General features: G+C 36.8%; 1 pseudogene; it reads left to right on the top strand.

Annotated features, from left to right (window-relative positions):
• Window positions 1-16155: 16155 nt before the first annotated feature.
• Window positions 16156-20230, top strand: part of LOC126703919 (beta-galactosidase 6-like) — a 30354-nt pseudogene continuing 26279 nt past the window's right edge.

Raw genomic sequence — 20230 nt, 5'->3', positions numbered from 1 at the left:
TTCACTTTTTCTTATATTCCCATGCTTCTTTGTCTCCTTTTATAATACTTCCTATATGACATTGTTAAACAAAGATTACAATCCAAATTAGATTAGAATTTAGGGTAAATTGAAAAGTACAATCCTAAAATTTAGAGTTGTTTAGATTTTACATCCTAAAATTTAATGTTACACTCTAAAATTTGGTTCCATTAGCAAAAACACACCCGCGGTTAGTCTTGGCTATCAAGTAACACATCATCGTGCGGACATTTTATTTTTTTTACCAAACCAGTCCCAAAAACGGCGCTCTTTTGTACAAAAATAAAAGCATAAATTCAACATATTTACACAACACTGTTTCACATTTGCAAATAAAAACAATAGACAAACCCAAAATCCACAAACCCATGCCAAATTTGCCAAATAGCACAATTTTAGCAAAAATACGTCATGACAAAGTTATTTAGTTATGTACGTAGCACACTTTTGTAACTCGAGTTTGTCAAACTCAAGTTCCAAATAGCTCGCAAGCAGTGGAGCTCATATTACTTGGAACTCGAGTTAAATGTGCTACTTAACTAAATAACTTTGTCAATATGTTTTTTTCTTAAAAGTTTGCTAAAAAATTGTGATATTTGGCAAATTTGGCGCACAAACCCAACTCGATGAACCTAAGGTCCATTGTAGCGGTGACACCGATGGTGAGTTCTCTTTCTTTTCTCTTTCTCTTCTCTTTCACTCCAGTTGACTTCCTGGAGTCCTCACTCATACACAGACACATCGAGACTCAAATAGATAGATAGAGCTCCATTTTTGGGCTTTGACAACGGAGGCACCTTCATTTGCTTCTAAAAGCTCAAATTTGTGCTAAAAACACACGAGCTTGTTTAGACCCCAAATTTTAAATTACGGTTAGATTGCTTTTACTCTTACTTAATCAAAGTGTGGAACAAGAGTAAATGTGCGCAATGAACCGATACTACTCTAGTGTATAAACATGAACAACAAAAATAAATGTAAAGCACAAGAGAAAGGGAAGAGAGATGCAAATACAAGATAACACTAAGACGTGTTATCGAAGAGGAAATCGAAGAACTCAGTGAAAAACCTCTCCGCGACCCTCCAAGTCGAAATCGATCCACTAGAGAATAAAGTTAGAGTACACGAATAACAAAAGACCCTCCAAGCCTAGTCTATCCAATGTACTTGAGCCCTCCAAGGTCCTACTACCAACGGACTTCTCGGAGTCATGTCTTCTCTAGCTTTCTGAATCCCGCAATATGCTTGATTGCATCTGCTAAGCGTCACCGGCTTCTTTTGGCAAATCCTCAAAACTTCCCAAGCTCCAAAACACTCTCTACACTTTGAAAATGTGTGGGTTGTGGTTGGGTACAAATCTTCTCTCAAGGTATGACAATGGGAGAGGGAAGGAAAAGAGGCTACAAGGATTTCTCACTTAGGATGAATCTCTCTTTCTAAAAGATGGGTGTGTTATGTTGTAAAAAATCTATCTAGGGTTTTTCTCTCTGGATAGTCTCTTCTACTTTTGTGGGTAATAAAGGTATATATAGTATGGGTGAAGGGTAAAAAAGTCACACTTAAAATCCTCAAGGCAGAATGTTTCGTGGGTACTTCGCGAGATGGCCTGTCTCGCGAAGCACTCGCAAAATGCAGTTTGGCACTTGACTTTTTAGCCTCTAGCATGTGCTTCTCACGTGCCCTTTTCACGAGTTACTCGCGAGCTTCTTGCGAGCTAGTTGCGAAACTGCATTGATTCTTCATTTCATGCTTGATTCTTCACCAACTTAATACTAAACTCAATACAATAAAATTCTACAAAATACAAGAAACAAAATTAATGCAATTACAACACTTTTTGTCATGGAATAAAGCCAACATAAAACATAGTTGTAAATCACAATTTTACAATCTCTCCCTTTATTCCATGACAAAAACACCCTATAACAGACTCTAGACTTAAACGTGAGTTTGGGAGTAATGGCGAAACTCACTCACACCTAAATCTAAAACCTGTGATGAACTTGGAACATATATACCTGTAACTTGAACCACTTACACAAAACGCATTAGACCCTCAAGGTAAAGCAAGTAATAAAAGGACAAGAATAATGTAACAAGTAAAGTGCGATCAAGTAAACATGATGTGACATATATGAGCAACTTGATCAAACACATGACAATCATATAGAAATGACTGCAATGATCATATAGCAAACCAAATGATCATTCGAACATGAAATGAACAAAGCACAATGGCATAAGGATGTATGCATGTCCAACACATAAACACGATGCAATGAGAACAACAAAGCATGGAAACTAAACATAACTCAATGCACCATAAAGCAAAACAAGAAAACAAACAAAGAATAAAACAAACAAAGCAAGATTTTCTTGAAAAGAAAAGACTTCTCCCCCTTGGTATATACATCTCCCCTATGGCTTTCTACCCCTACAAATGTGCATGATATAGAATAACTTCCCCTGAGAATGTGCTCATGAGTCATATAGAAATGACGATACACTCCAGTATACTCTCCCCCCTTTTTGTCATGAATTGACAAATGAATCAAGAGGAAGGAGGGAAAGAAAAGAAGATATGAATAAGGATAAGATGCACGTGGGGTGCAAGATGAATGAGAAAATGAAGCTCAAAACAAAGAATAAAACATATGTGCATTCTTTTTTTGGATAGTACTTAGGCCCAAGTAGAAACAAGGATCCTGGGCCTTATACTTGTTGTTTGGTAGACTGGGCTTGGTTCACCACAGCTATATTGGGTTGATTACGAACCAAGTTGTGCACAAAACATGGATCCTACAATACATACACACTTATACATACAAAATATATACATATTGTACAGTGGGGAACAATAAAGAATGATATAAGTAAAAGGAAAAGTGAATAAAACGTAAAGGGTCCTCAGAATAAGAAATAATGCTTCATTATTTCTTGAGTTTCTAATACATTATGTCATTTTTGCACTGGGATATGTTACAAAGTCCAAATAAATTCAAAAGTCATAGACTTAGACAGCTCTTTTAGGCTTCTAAGACTTGTAAGGTTTGAATCCCTTTGAATCCAAATGTATCATCTAGTGTTTGCCTCAAGATCTTGGATGATGTTTTTCCCCTTTTCTCCCTTTTTAAATCTTAAGGAAGTTTTTCAAAGGTTTTTTAGGCTCTGATAAGTTTTTGCTAAATGGTTTTTGCTGATGGCTTCTCCCCTTTTTATAGCACATTCCTAGGGTTTTTAGTGTACCACTAATTCCCTCCATTTTCTGCCTTGGGTACTAGAACCAATGTTGTGTCAGAAACATTGGTGGCTGGTCCCTTCCTTATTTTCTCACTATTTTCCCCTTTTGAGGTTTCCCTCCAAAAAGTCATCAGCTAACCTTCCCCTTTTGGAGGTCCTAGGGACTGACTTTTAATCTCTTTTTCCAAGGTTACTAGAGAGACTTTTCAGAACCTCCCTTTTGGCTATCTCATCATTTGTCTTTTTTCTCTAAATAGGCAGATTCTCCCCTGTCAGGCTGAAAGATCCCTAGCCACCTTCCTTAATAGTTCACCTTGCTGCTCTTCCCGAGATACCAAGCTTCCCTTCATAGGTGCTGGTGCCTAAGTCATTATCTGTTTCTAATGCCTTTTTTCTGGGTCGCAGGCAGCTAATGGGACATGTCTTTCTTTGTTCCTTGTGCCCATGAGCATGCTTTTCTGAGCTGTCCATCTCCCAGCTAATTCTTTCCTGCACTTCCTGAGGATCCCCTCCCTGGTTTTGACAACTCCTCAGTATCCTGGTCCAGTCTTTTTCTAGGCTCCTTGGGAGTTCTTCTCACAGAGGCTGGGCTAAGCTTCCTTTACTTTTTTTCTTCCTTCTCTAAGGCCCAAGGCTTACCCATTCATGAACTTAGGCTACCTTTTACCTATTTTAAATAGGCCTTGACTTATGGATTGGGACTTTCTATCCTTAAGGGCTCATTAGTTTTGGATTTCAATACTTGTAATATTTTGGACCTCAACAATATCTTAAAAACAAAATGTTACAAAGCATAAAGAAAACATGACATGCTAAGGAGGATGGAACAAGATATAGACCAAGGCATGACATAGACATAAGAATCATGTTATATGTGCTAAAATGTCTAAAAATACTTAACTAGCATGAGTGAATGCAAAACATGTCAAGTGTTAAAGTGTGTGCATCAAAGGTGCATCTAGTGTGCATATGAGATGCATAACCAATGCATAAGCAAGCACTTAAGGGGAAAAGTGTGTAAAACACACAACCAACAATAAAAACATGATAAACATGAATAATTATGGTGATCCCCAAAAATTGGTACTCATTAGAGTCCAAAAGAGTGAAAAAATACCATAGAGGCATTTTATCAAACACTTTGAGTACACACAATACAAATGTATGTTAAACAATGCAAGAACATATGAAAATCTTGTCTAAATACATGTTATTTTTGCCACAAGGGGCCAATATCCAAAGAAAATAGACATTTAAAATAAAACCCAATAAAAAAGATTGACAAAAATTAAGTTTTTCAACTCCCATTTGAGAAAATCTCAACTATAAACATAAAACCCCCAAAAACATAATCTAATGATTAAAATCAATTAAAAACGTTAAAGATTACCTTAGAGATGTTTATGGAATGTAAAACACTTGAAATTAGTTGGGTTTTGATGTAAAAGCTTTGAAAAAGAGGGTTTGGAGAGGATAGAGTCATAATAGACACATATGAGGAGTTTTGAACCAAAAACTCACTAAATATCCATAAAATAGTTGATCTGGAAATTTTTGCAAGTAGCTAGGAATTTTTGCAGGTACTTTACAGGTAAACCCTTCTTGCGAGTTACTCACGAAAGTCTCTGTTTGATGACCAAAAATGCTAAAAATGTATTTTCCAGCTTCACAACTCACAGGCAAGTCGCAAACTACTCGCGAAAGACTCTGATCCTTGTTTTTCAACACAAAACCAAGCTTGAAACATTGAAAAACAAAGTAGGTACAAAACCTAGAAACAAAAAGTGATGAAAAACACTTCCAAATACAAATAAAACGATTAAAAAAGTTTTTAGTTTGATCCACATATGGTTGAGCACACACACATCACATTTGAACACGTACAATCACACAAATGAAATAGAGATTCATTGAAAATTAGTATTGTGTGTTGTGTGTGTGAATCAAGTATAAACTATTCCATAGTCTAGTATGAAGCTTCAATGATCAATTCAATTAAGTCATACACAACTAGCACAAAGTCAGGTGACCCATCTCACTTGTAGAAATGAACATATATGACCCCTCCACCAAAGTGTTTACATTTGATTGAAAGCATTTCATATGGCTTTCACTTTTCATGCTTTTGATCAATACAACTCAAATTTTTTAGAAACAATGCCATGAACTTTTGATATTTCTTTGACGAATAAGCCTTTGGCTTTGGCACCACATATTTTAATACAATTTTGCTCCACCTTTTCCTAGTCAAACTAGTTTTCAAAGTAAGGCTTTTTCAGTTCTTTTCTCTTTTTAGAGGTAGACATTTGTAGAGCTCTTTGAAAAAAAAAAAAAAAGAAATTGTGAGGAGATATATAGGCACAAGTCTACGCATGTATTAAGATCAAACAAGACTATTGACTAATCATTCATGACAAGCTTGAAGATCTATTTACAATAGTCAAGCATAGATTTCTAGATATTGCGCACACTTAAAAAATGTGCATACATAACCAGCTAAGCTCGTAAATGCACCATGTCATTAGTACGGAGGTACTAGGCCAAACTCACATGTAAAATATGCTCAAACATATATGATCAAACTTTTTGATTTTTCCACTTTTTATGTGTTTTTGGATTTTTTACTCACACAAAACAAAAGCATAAAAGTAAGTCCAAATGCAAAAACAAATACAATGCATATAAACAGATGCATGATGCACAAATGCGAGATAATGAAGCATCCAATGCATGAAAGGTCCTACAAAGATCAAAAGAATTAGATCAAGGACCAAAAGAGTATAAGCTCAACCATAAGAACCCTTCCTCCTCCAAACGGAGCGATTGTTTGGAATGAGTGACTTATGAGAAGTGAGATGAGGGTTGGAAGAATAAGAACCGGAAATGCATATAGACAAGGAGGTAAGAGCGTTAACCATATGCATTAACAACTTACCACTTTTGATTAAATCTGGTTTAGCATGCAAAGCACAACTTCCAAGAAGCTCAAGTTCCTCTTTTCTTTTGATTCTTTTAAGAGTTTGAAACTTAGAGCAATGAGGTCTAAAATGACCAAAGGCACCACAATGGTGACAGACAATAGGTTTAGATCCATTATACTTTTTAGGGAAGAATCTAGTAACATGGTTTTGTTCTCTCTTCAACATGGAACATTGTGGTCTTATGTTGTTAGGTTCTAAGTACTTAGGAACTAATGTATTAGAACTCTAATGTGTATTGTTGGCAAATCATGATCAAAATATGTTGTTTAGTTTTGTTTAGACTTGCTCAAAGTTGTGTCTTTTATGTAAAGTTGGAATCAAGCTGTTGCAGAATTAAGTGTGCATTTCGGCCTGGCTCGATCAATCGAAGCTTAGACTCGATCGATCGAATCTCGAGCAGATTGTTTTTTCTGCAAAATTTTTCCAACTCAGCCCTAGCCTATTAAAACGTGTAAGGTTTTATGTTTTGCCCTAAGTATAAAAGGCAAACCCTAGCCACGTTTTTGATGTTGCTCTATTTTGCTATGTGGGTGAATCTCTTGTGAGATCTAGAAGTGGTTGCCTTCACACATGCTTAGGATTATCAAGAAGGAGATTTGATTAAAAGCTTAATGATCATTCAGTTGCTACACTAAGGAGCTTAAAGAAACACAAGCGAGTGTGCTTGTACTTGCTGGACAATCTAAGAAAGAAGGAGTCCGTGGTCTCGGAGTTTTCACGTGGTCGTGTCAGTAAGTTTCTACTGGTGGGTAGCAATAGGATGTTAGTGGTCTAAGTCCTATTATAAAACTTCGATTCTTTCATAGTGAATTCAGGCTTATCTTGAAAAAGAGGAATTGGTTGTTAGATTAGATGAATCTAATAAAAAGAATGAATTTTTGAGAAATCAAATTTCCTCTCAAGATGAGAAGATGAAAAGCTTGGAACAAGAGTTAGTTGAATCTAAAACTAAAATTGAAAATTTGACTATTACCAAGCATGATGTTGATAACAGAAGTGTTTCTATTTCTCTTAAGCCTAAAGCTAAGAAAGTTTATATCCCCCCTTTTAAGAGGAATAATAAAGAAAAGGGTTATTTTGCTAGGTTAGACAAAGGTAAAAGTTTTGATGTAAACGCTGAAGTTTCTAAACCTAAGTCTAAACCTACCGTTAGAGAGCATAATAAATCTGTTTTTGTGCCTACCTGTCACCTTTGTGGTGTTGTTGGCCATATTAGACCAAATTGTTCTTTGTTGAGGCAAAAACCAAAATCTGAGACTAGATTTAGATTTGTTGTTGGGAATACTGATGTTCCTAAATTTGTTCCTGTTTGTTACTTTTGTGGTGTCTCCAATCACATTCGTCCTAATTGTCATAAATTGAAATTTAAGCATTCAGTGTTTCAATCTAGGATATGTGATGATATTTCTCCTGCCATAAGTCCATATAAATTGTTTCATATTATTTTGAAAAATTTAAGCTTGTTGGCTTGTGAAAGGAATTTGCAGGATTTCAGTCTTTCTCAGAAAGTTGGTGTAATCCCTCAAATACACTCTGCTTCACATGGATTTTCACCTACAAAGCTGACGACTCGTGCTAAATGGGTGAGAAAAGATTCTCTAAGGTGAGTGTTGCTAACTTGTCCTTAATTTAATTCTTTCAATTATTTGTGGACATGTTTTGTTTCTGTTTTTGGTTGTTTTATTTTTCTTGAGGATTACATGAATTATGATATCTCTCTCTTGATTTAGAACATGCTTGACATTGTGGGGAAACTTGAATAATATGTGTTATATAAGTGCTAAGCTATTTCTGATTTTGTGTGAGTATGTATTAGTTTGTACATGTACTCATGGGTTAATTAAGAAATTGATATTTCTTGTTTGTGTACCCTCTATAGCTTAGTTAAGCACTGTCATGCATTGCATTTGCATTGTTCATTTAGTATAATGTGTGCTTTTTGTTTTTGGTCATAAATTTTTTTCCAAAAGGATTTTTGTGTTTTGTATTTCACATCTTGGATTTATTATCAAGGATTGGTCATATTATCTTTACATAACATGTTTATGTACCTTGTTTAGCTTGGATGAGCTTCTTTTATTGCACTACTAGTTTGAGCTTTGTAGTGCATGTTGTGTGGGAGATGTTTATAGTTTTTTTATCACTTTGTCTTGATCTTGAAGTCATATGTCTTTGACTGTCGGACTTGAACCATTTGAGAAAGGCATAAATAACCATCTCACCACTGTTTACTAGCCAATCATGAACACCTTAGTGCATATCGTAAAATTTTGTGCTCAAGAAAGTGTAACACATACACAAAATGAACATAAGGTGTAGCCTCGGTTTAAATGTTAAAATTGGTGTATACATTATTGGACTTAATGTTAAATCAAACAAATAAAATTGGTGTGTACATTATCCCGACTATTTTAATAAGTTTCTAATCAAATAAAAATTGGTGTGTACAATATGAGGCAAATCAAGAAACTTACATGATTGCAAACTTGTTTTCTAGGAGATGTGGGAGTTATATGATGTAACTCTTTAGGTGATAGTCTCTTTCAAATTCTATGTGATGAATTTTGTAGAATTTGTGCTTGATTACTATTCACATATCACCTCACATGTATCTCAATTTTTTGTTAGTTGCACACACTACACAAGTTACTCTTTGCTAAAGTTGGTACATTATATTGTGTGTGATCTTGTTGTGGCCATCCAAGATTAAAGTTCCTTGATTTTAATGCAAAATGTGTTTAAAGTTTGAGACTTGAGGTCAAATTGTTTGAAAAATTTGTTTTTGGAAGATTTGGGTTGAATTCAAGTGTTTTTGAAAAACTTTTCAACTCATACTCATGCATTTTATTCATAATACAATGTGCTTTGAGGAGTTTCTGCATTAATTTGCTCTATTTTTCAAAAATTCACTTTTCCAGATTTTCGATCGATCGAACCTATTACTCGACCGATCAAAATTGCGATAAAAATTTTTGGTTTGAATCTGCCTAACTCGATTGGCATTCGATCGATCGAAACTAAAAAATTTCAGTTTTTAAGTATTTGACCAAATTTTTTTTATGCATCATTTATGTTTAGGATTCACATGCCTTGCATTGTGTTCTATATCCATCTTGCAGTTTTGCAGTTATATCTCTCATTGTTTCACACATAACATGCATACACTTTGCTAAATTGGGTACTCAACTGATTTAAAAATTGATTGATTAATTTTTGAGTTATGTACTTTTTGATATATGCTATTTTTTATGTGTGAACTGCAGGAAATTTTTTTTTTCTTAAGAGATATGATGGATAATCAATGTGCAAATATTTTCTCTCCTCATGCAACTGTTTATGAGTCACATAGTGTCATGTTTGCATTTATTGAAAGAGAGAATATTTTTTTTCATGTGTATCCTCAACTTAATTTTTTAAAGTTTGGTTTGCGTCTTTTTATTTATCCCCACCTCCTAAATTTTCCTCTAATATGTTTTTTCCAAAACTTGTTTTGTTTTTCCTATTTTATAGGGGGAGAAGCTTGTCTTTAATCTTTGTTGTTCATAGGGAGAGTTGTTGCTCTTCATAGGGGGAGTTGTCTCTATTTTTATAGAGTTGAATTGTTTTGTGTTCCCTTGATTGTCTATTTTCTCTTGACCTTTGTTACTCTTTGTTTGAGTTATCTTTGTCAATTCGTGACAAAAAGGGGGAGATTTAGATGAAATGTGAGAATATGTGTGGAAAATACAAGAATGTTCTGTTTAGGGGGAGTTAACATTGTTTTTGATGTATCTAACTTAGGGAGAGAGTTAGTTTGCATATTTGTTGATTTACTATTTTTGTTTTTTTGTCACACATACGTTTATGCGTTTTGTTTAGTGTTTTAGGAAATATACAGGTTGATTTAATTGAGCTGTTGTCTACACTTGCAACTGATGGATAGTAGTTAGGATTGGATTTGTTATAATGGGCATTTTTTTGTAAAGGGCTTTTCTTTGTAAACTTTGAGCTTTAAGTTGTGTTTTGTCATGGATTGCCAAAGGGGGAGTTTGTTAGGTTCTAAGTACTTAGGAACTAATATATTAGAACTCTAATGTGTATTGTTGGCAAACCATGATCAAAATAGGTTGTTTAGTTTTGTTTAGACTTGCTCAAAGTTGTGTCTTTTATGTAAAGTTGGAATCAAGCTGTTGCAGAATTAAGTGTCCATTTCGGCCTGGCTCAATCGATCGAAGCTTAGACTCGTTCGATCGAATCTCGGGCAGAATGTTTTTTCTGCAAAATTTTTCCAACTCAACCCTAGCCTATTAAAACGTGTAAGGTTTTATGTTTTGCCCTAAGTATAAAAGGCAAACCCTACCCACATTTTTTATGTTGCTCTATTTTGCTCTGTGTGTGAATCTCTCGTGAGATCTAGAAATGGTTGCTTTCACACATGCTTAGGATTATCAAAAAGGAGATTTGATTGAGAGCTTGATGATCATTCAGTTGCTGCACTAAGAAGCTTAAAGAAACACAAGCGGGCGTGCTTGTACTTGCTGGAGAATCCAAGAAAGAAGGAGTCCGTGGTCTCGGAGCTTGCACGTGGTCGTGTTAGTAAGTATCTACTGGTGGGTAGCAATAGGATGTTAGTGGTCTAAGTTCTATTGTAAAACTTCGATTCTTTCATAGTAGATTCAGGTTTACCTTGAGGATAGTTAGGTTAAATCCTCCCCAGGTTTTTTACCAGTTTAGTTTTCCTGAGTCATCATATCATTATGTTATTTATATTTCTGCTACTATGCATGATATGATTGTTTGATTGTGATAACCTAGATCTGGAATTTGGACTAAGTAATAACTTAGCTAATTAACTAGGTTAATCCAATTGTGTTTTAAGGGGTCTAAAAACGTACATATGTGATTGATCACACCGCAATGGTGGCAAGTAGGAATAAACTTAGATCCATTCAAATCCCTAGGATGAGACTTAAACGAAGGCTTAGGTTTAGGAGCCTTTCTCTCAACTTTTTGGTTTCCTTTGTATGGAGGAATGTACATCGATTTGTCTTTAGAGGTAGAACTCACACTAGGCACAAAATCGAGTCTCACAACATGATTGCAACAAATGTTTTCTTCCTTTTTAACAATAGGTTCAGCAATTAAACACTTGGCATGCATCTTAAGAGATTCATTTTAACATTTACGATCATCAACAGGTTTGTTAGACAAAACAAGTTTAGCATCCGAGTCTATATTCAAACATTCAAACTTCTTTAGTTTTTCAAGAGAATGCTCAGCAAGTTTCTTATACTTTTCAACCAATTTGTTGGATTCATTAAACTTAGCAATTAAATCATCTTTTCACAAATGAGCTTGCTCAAATTCTCATGAAAATTCTTAGCCTTTTTCTTCAAGAGTTTGACATTTGGAATTTTAACAGCACCTATAGATTCATGTAACATGTCATCACAAGCATGAGGATAAACACTCATAGAGGCATTTTCATAAACACATGACATGTTACAATTAACAACATCCAAAACATCCATAGAAGCATACAAAGCACTATCCATGGCAATAAACACAAGAGGTCAAGGATCACACTTAGGTAATAAAACCAAAACAAGTGTACCCGCTTTGATACTTGAAAGCTCGAATTTGTGCTAAAAACACACAAGCTTGTTTAGACCCTAAATTTTAAATTACGGCTAGATTGCTTTTACTTTTACTTAATCAAAATGCGAAACAAGAGTAAATGTGTGCAATGATCCGATACTACTCTAGTGCATAAACATGAGCAACAAACAATAAATGTAAAGCATAAGAGAAATGGAAGAGAGATGCAAACACAAGATAACACCAAGACGTGTTATTGAAGAGGAAACCAAAGAACTCGGTGAAAAACCTCTCTGCGACCCTCCTAGTTAAAATCGATCCACTAGAGAATAAAGTTGGAGTACACGAATAACAAAAGACCCTCCAACCCTAGTCTACCCAATGTACTTGAGCCCTCTAAGTTCCTACTACCAATGGACTTCTCGGAGTCATGTCTTCTCTAGCTTTCTGGATCCCGCAATACGCCCTATTGCATCTGTCAAGCCTTATCGACTTCTTTTGTCAAATCCCCAAAACTTCCTAAGCTCCAAAACATTCTTTACACTCTGAAAATGTAGGTTGTGTTTGGGTACAAATCTCCTCTCAAGGTATGACAATGAGAGAGGGAAGGAAAAGAGGCTACAAGGATTTCTCACTAAGGATGAGTAGCTCTCTCTTTAAAAGATTGGTGTGTTGTGTTGTAGAAAACCTATCGGGGGTTTTCTCTCTGAATAGCCTCTTCTACTTTTGTGGGTAATGAGTGTATATATAATATGAGTGAAGGGTAAGAAACTCACATTTAAAATCCTCCAGGCAGAATGTTTCGAGGGTACCTCACGAGATGGTCTGTCTCGCGAAGCACTCGTGAAATGCAGCCTAGCACTTGACTCTTTAGTTTCCAGTATGTGCTTCTCACATGCCCTTTTCACGGGTTACTCTTCTCGCGAACTTCTTGCGAGCTAGTCGCGAAACTGCTCTGATTCTTCATTTTATGCTCGATTCTTCACCAACTTAATACTAAACCCAATACAATAAAATCCCACAAAATACAAGGAACAAAATTAATGCAATTACAACACTTTTTGTCATGGAATAAAGCCAACATAAAATATAGTTGTAAATCACAACTTTATAGCTTCTTTTCATTCTTTCGTTGCCATTATTTTCACACACTTTAATAGATCAACCATTATTATCGTCTTCATCTTCGTCTTTGTCTTTGTCTTCATCTCTCTTCTTTTGTCGCAATAGTTTTTGCAAAAATTACTATTCTACCAAATTCAAATCTCCTAGAAACCTCTCCTTCCAAGCCTTTGGGAATAGTTTGTTAAATTCAAATCGTCAGGCTGGGTTTGTGGGGTTCGTAATGAGCAGAAAGAAAATATTGGGTTTTGGGGTTTGTTTGCCATTTTGATTTGGGGATAGCTATGAATGGTGTCGTGTAAAAATGTGAAATTTTTGTTTTGATTTTTTGGTTGATTTCCCAAAAACAAAAGGAAAAAAAATAACGTCATTAAAATGGTGTGTCACTTAATAGCCAAAACTAACCGAGAGTGTATTTTTGCTAACAAAACCAAACTTCAGATTGTAAAATCAACTTGTTTGGTATGTGAATCCAAACAACAGTTTTCCGTGTTTAAACACTAAAAACTATGGTTCTAAAAAAAACAACGCGTTTGGTAAGGATGTTTTATTTTAGGAGTGTTTACGTTGCTCATTTTAGGGTGTTTAAATACTAAATTTGAAAAACTTTTTTTACCAATTTTCGAATTTCAAACAACGTTGCTCAATGGGACTTTTATAAATATTTTAAAAACTGTAGGTCCCACTAATTAGATTACATGTCATCACTTATTTTAAAACACACACACACACACACACACACATACCAAACATACAATTATGGTTTTTCACTTTTGAAAAGTCATTATTAGAAATATAGTATCAAACACATTTTTTGTATTATGAATACTTTAAATACGTGTTTTCAAAACACTTTTTAAACCACAGTTTTCACATCATTTTGAACAATAATACTCAAACACCTCTACCAAGCAGGCCAATGTGTAAAATTCAAACAACCCCAAATTTCACCCTAGAATTTATTATTTCATTTTTTAAAAATTATTTTAAATACCTAATTCAGGATTTTATAGGACGTAATGCTTGAAGCCTATTCAAATTTTGGCGCCTCTTCCTTTTCACGCTTAATGAAGCTTAGAAGCCCAGACATGGCAACCCAACTTTACGTGGAAAACAAATTTGGGATGTTGCTCTTTGGAAGGTCGAACCATGTGTGTGTGTGTTTTTTCCCGATTCTCTACAATATTTTTTCTTTCATTTTAACAATAATGTTTGGAATACAAAGGTTACCATAGTAACTTCACTTCCACTTTCCCATCTAGAAATGTGTCATGTGAACCACATATCTTTCTCCATCCAAAGAGCAACATCCCAAATTTCTTTTGCACGTCAAGCTTAGAAGCCCATGTTTTTAGTGAATGACTACATCTTTGATATATAAGTAAGGATCATGTTAACGGGTGACCTTAGGGCAATTATTAATAAACTATTTTAAGAAGGTTTTTATACAATTTTTATAGGAAATTAGAAAATCTGTCAATATATATATATATATATATATATATATATATATTCTTAAAAACTTTCTTAAAATAATTCACCAACAAATGCCTTAAGGCAATTTTCCATATAAGGGATGTACGCCCGTAGTGTCTAAAGTTAGCCTTGAAAGAGCTTTATGCAACAACTAAGCCTCTTTGGCTATTAAACAATAATTCAATATAAATTATTTCAAACGTTATAATGGCATATATATCATATATGTGGAAAAATTATTAGGAACTCTGGAGTACCATAAATACGTACTCCCTTCTCTCACATGAATGATGGGTCCCATCATGAATTTAATTAGTAAGACCCACCATTCATGTGAGAACATTTATGGTACTCTGGGAGTACGCAATAATTTCTCATGTATGTATCCTATTGGAGCTACTACCTTGCCATGTTTTCCTCAATAACACTGAATAAAAATAGAAATACCAAAATAGCATATTTGACACCAATATCATATTCCCCTCACATGTATGATGTATCTATCTGCATCACCTACTCCCAGTATAAATAATCTTTCTTCAATTCTTCTTGAAAGTTCAATAAGTGTATAAAACACCTTGAACGTTTAGACCCCCAATATACAAATTACCAATTCAAGCTTAATATCAAACAATTAATGTGCGGAACATGAATGTAAGCTTAATACAGAATTGATAAACAATCTAAACTAAATAAACTCGCATCCACAATAGAAATTAAATGGAAAAGATTAAAGGAAGAGAGATGCAAACACAGGGACAACACTCGATGTGTTATCGAAGAGGAAACCGAAACACTCGGCATAAAACCTCTCCGCCGCCCTCCAAGCGGTAAACAATCCACTAAAGAATGTAGTTGAGATACATGAACAGCAGAAGACCCTCCAAGCCTAATCTACCCAATGTACCTAAGCCCTCCAAGCTCCTACTCCAACGAGGTTACACCGAACCTATTTCTTCTTTAACTTGCCAAATTCCGCTACATGACCATAGCATCTACCAATATGAAATTGGTCCCTTCTTAACTGCTTCCCAAAGACCAAATGGCCTCCTCACAGATATGGGTATGGTGAGAAAAGGTTTTGGTAATGTACCTCTCAAGGATTTGACAATTGAGAAGAAGAGAGTAGAGGAATTTGAAGAGTCTCTATGTGAAGATTGTGGATGAATCAATCTTGTTTTTCTCTAGGGTTTCTCTCTCAAAATTCTCTTTGGAAGCTCTCTCAATATCGTAGGTATAAGGGTATATATATAGTAGGGTGAGAAGGAATGTGAAAAGTCAGTTTTTCCCAAACAGGGTGTTCTGGCGACTTGACCTCGCGACTGGGTTGAGTCACGAGTTCAAGCCGCGAGCTAACGGCCTGGCCAGCTTGGGACTTTTGTCCTATAGTATAACAACTGGCGCGACTCTTTAGGTTCTGGCATGCTTGGTACGTGTGCACCTTTTTGGCAGCTTGCAAGCCACGAGCCACTCGCGAAATCCAGTTGCAAGTCCCTGCTTCTTTGCACAATCTTGAGCATTTCTTCACACTCTCTCACATACTACCCTTACATGATTCCCACCTAAATACAGGGTTACTAATTGCTAAAATACAAGCAAATTTGGCACGGAATAAAGCCAACAAGATGGTTGATAAAATTCAACCTTACACTTCTCATGTTTTCTTATAACACCAGCCTAGAGAGAGAGAGAGAGAGAGAGAGAGAGAGCTTAGAAACCAAACCAGGTTGAGCTTAAGATGGAGTGGTGGTGGAGACTGTATTGGGGACTTGTGATGGTTATAATGAGGGAAGGTGGTGGCCACGCTAAAGGAGGAGAAGTCATATACGATGGAAGATCTCTCATAATTGATGGGAAGAGACAAATGCTATTTTCTGGTTTAATTCACTATCCTCGTAGCACACCTGAGGTAATATGATTTTAACACAATTATTTTGCCTATTCTTCTTATAGCATTATTTTTCGTTTAGCTGCCAGATAGGTAATCTAAAATTGGTCATTGTGTTAAAACTTGGATAAGTTGGTTGCTACAAATGGTGGTTGCCAATTGATTATCTAGTATCTGCTATATCTACTTGGGATTCGATTACAAGACAACTTATTGCTCATTTTTTCTACTCTTTGTGGATTTCACATGAGCAACTTACTTATTTCATTTAACTTTTATTTTTTTTCTACAGTGCTTTTAGCAAAAAAATTTCAACAATAATAACCTGTTTATTGTTTACCAGACCTTTATGTATCTGTTAGAACGTCCAAGTCTCAGCTATTTGATCAGAACCCTGCAGCTAGCCCAACCTAATAGTCTTGTTTTTCTAAGCCCCTTTAATTTGTTCTACCCATATATTTTGCGACCAATTTACTCTATACTACTTTTATTTTATTATACGCATACAAATACTTCTATTTTAGACCTGCTTTAAGTGCTCATGAGTATAAAATGATAAATCACAAGTTTTGTAACTCAGTAACGCTACCTAATTTTCTTTATAAAGAGAATCATGATTGGACTCCCCTCCTCATAAAATATTATTAAGGAAGGTGATCTATCTTTTCTATTTGGATTTGAATTTTGAATTATTGTGTATACTATAAATCCTAATTTTATTCTATACTATGTAATGTATACAAAATATATCTGTAGGGATAAGAGCCCAAAATCTTATATTGGGCCTTGGGCTTTGTCCGAGGATGTTGAATGGTCCAAGGAGGGACAAACAGTTATGAGGTGTTTTGGTTTAAAGCCTCATAAGTAAGGAGTGAATGGAAGGTGGTCCGAAAAAGAACTCCTCCTCGGATATGATGAATGCAACTTAAGTATATATTCCAGCAACTGGAATGATTTCCCAAGAAGCTCCAGTAATAGGGACGTGCCTCATGAACATACAAGAAGGAAGGAAACCTAAAAATATCTAAGAAAAAACTGCTGCCACCGCATTAAATGCACTGCAGCTACTTTTCTGGCCATATTTATGTGGAGAAGACCCCTGAACAATATTGTCTTGGCTATCACAACTCATAGAAAGCCAAAGGGGGTGTCTGATGGGACAGACACTCAAGTAAGGGCTCAAATGATCAACAAGTGTAGGATCAAGATGGTCCAAAGGGACCTATATAATGTAAGAGACCCTCCTTGAAAGGGAGATCGAAAATTGATCAGAGAGCATTGTAGCAATCAAAATTATATTTGTAATTGATTTGAACGAAAAAATACCTCCTTAGATAGTGAATTCATTCAACTATATTCTCCTTGTTCTTGATCACTTTTAAATCCATACGAGCCGTTGTCAAACTCATTAAGGTCTAGTTCTTCGACCTACTCTCTACAAATTTATTGTACCAGGCTCACTGGATCAAGATCTCATACATCTTAGGCTTGGACTACAAAATGTGTCCCTACAATTGGCGCCATCTATGGGGAGAACTTCTATGATAGTGAAAACAGCGGTCAACTATGGTAGGTTCAGGTCCACACCAGGCAGAATCCATAGCATCCCAATGTGAAAATCTTTTCGCCAACCTTGAGCGTAGGAGAGATCAAGAGGGCAGCGTGCATACTATGTATACAGGCAAAAGCCACTCTCGAGTTGGGAGCCACGTCTCTCAAGAGCAACATAGTAAAGCCATGCAAAGGGAGATCGACCATCTAAAGAGGAAGTTACGCCATGCACAGCGAAGACGAACTCCCTCCCCATCTGATTCCTCTTCTAACGATGAGAAGGATAGTAGTTATCGACGTAGGTCAAGGACTCCTCTTAGTGAATCTTTCTCATATGAAGAGGAGCACCACTGTGAACGGAGATACAAGAGCCCAACTCACAGAGGGCTGGGAAATGATGCTATGAGCAAAGCTTTAAACCAGATTTCCAAGTCGCCCTTCACGCATAGGATTGAAGGGGCAACTCTTCCTTGGCATTTTCATCAGCTAACATTCACCATCTACAATGGGCAAACAGACTAGGTGGAGCATGTGAGCCATTTCAGTCAGAGAATGGCTGTCCATTCTAAGGACGAAGCCTTGATGTGCAAGGTGTTCCCATCCAGTCTGGGACCCGTGGCGATGAGATGGTTCGACGGCCTAAAGGCAGAGTCCATAGATTCCTTCAAGGAGCTCACCTGGGCATTTGACTCTCGTTTTATTACATGTACCAGGGTCCTTCGGCCCTTAGACTCCCTACTGTCTTTGTCCATGCGAGAAGGGGAGACCTTGAAAACATACTCGGACAGATACTAGGAGATGTACAATGAGATAGATAGTGACTTTGATGACGTCGCCATCAGTACTTTCAAGAGTGGCCTCCCAACCGAGCATGGTTTAAGGAAGTCCCTAACAGGAAAACCTGTCACCAACCTGCGCCAACTCATGGACCGTATTGACAAGTATAAAAGGGTTGAGGAAGACTAGCAATTGGGTAAAAGAAAAGCTAATGTTATCCCTCAGGAAAGGAGGGATTTCAGGTCGGACCGGTATAACAACAACAACCGGCCTCGAAAAGATTTTGCTGGGCAATCAGGGTCTATTAATGCTCAGGTGGTTAATGTTGTGTTCCAAGAACCAATGCATCAGGTTCTAGAGAAGATTAAGAACGAGCCATTCTTCAAATAGCCGAACAAGATGGCTGGAAACTCCATGAGACATAACCAAAGCCTTTATTGCTAGTACCATCAAGACCAGTGACACACTACGGAGGACTGTAGAAATTTGTGGGACCATTTGGACCATCTAGTCCGAGAAGGAAAGTTAAAGCAGTTTTTGTATCATTCAAGTGGCCAAGGGAACCAAGCAGGTTCGGAACCTCGGAGAGATGCTTTTGCAAGACCTCCTTTAGGAATGATCAATGTCATTTTTGCTACTCCAGGGAGAACCGGCTCCTGTCCCTCCAGGGTGATATCCGTGGCTTGGCTACCGACTGAGGGTGCTAATTTAGGGCCAAAAAGGGCTAAGTTGGATACCCTACCAGCATTGAGTTTCTTGAACGAGGACAAAATTAGGACTATCCAGCCACATGATGACGCTTTAGTGATCACGCTTAGGATTGGGGGGTATGACGTGAAGAGAGTGATGGTGGACCATGGCAGTGTAGCCGAGATCATGTACTCCAACTTATACAAGGGGATGAATTTAAAGCCCGACGACTTAACGGCTTACGACTCTCCATTTGTGAGCTTTGATAGGAAGACTGTCATCCTAAGGGGTCAGATTAGGCTACCAATGCAAGCAGGATCAGAGGTGGCGGAGGTAGACTTCATCGTGGTGGATGCCTATTCCCCCTACACGGCTATTGTGGCCAGACCATGGCTTCATGCCCTGGAAGCCGTCTCATCTACTCTGCACCAGAAAGTGAAATACCCCTCGGAGGGTCGCATTGAATATATTGTAAGGAGTCAATCCGTGGCTAGGCAATGCCTTGTAGCGGCCATCTCACATTAGCACGAAGTTGGCTCCACGGCCTCTGCTGAAAAGGGCTTATAGCAATCAAAAGCTCCAGATCTGCCTATCAATGAATCAGTCAAGAAGGCGAAGTGCGAGGATTTAGAAAAGTTTGTTATAGGTGATGATTCGGAGAAATTCTTTCAGGTCGGAGCTCAGCTGCCTCCTCAAGAAAAGAAAGAGCTAGTAGAATTTCTTAGAAGAAACATTGATGTGTTTGCATGGGACGCTTATGAGGCCTCGGGGATAGATCCGAACTTCATCTGCCATCATTTAAATGTTAACCCATCCATCACTCCCAAAAATAAATCGCCTCGACGCCCATCTAAAGAGCATGTAGATGCTGTTAAGGACGAGGTGATGAAGCTTAAGTGGGCAGGGG

Source organism: Quercus robur, chromosome 10, assembly GCF_932294415.1.
Source record: "Quercus robur chromosome 10, dhQueRobu3.1, whole genome shotgun sequence".
NCBI classification, from domain to species: domain Eukaryota; kingdom Viridiplantae; phylum Streptophyta; class Magnoliopsida; order Fagales; family Fagaceae; genus Quercus; species Quercus robur.
This window is presented reverse-complemented; position numbering and strand designations above follow the sequence as displayed.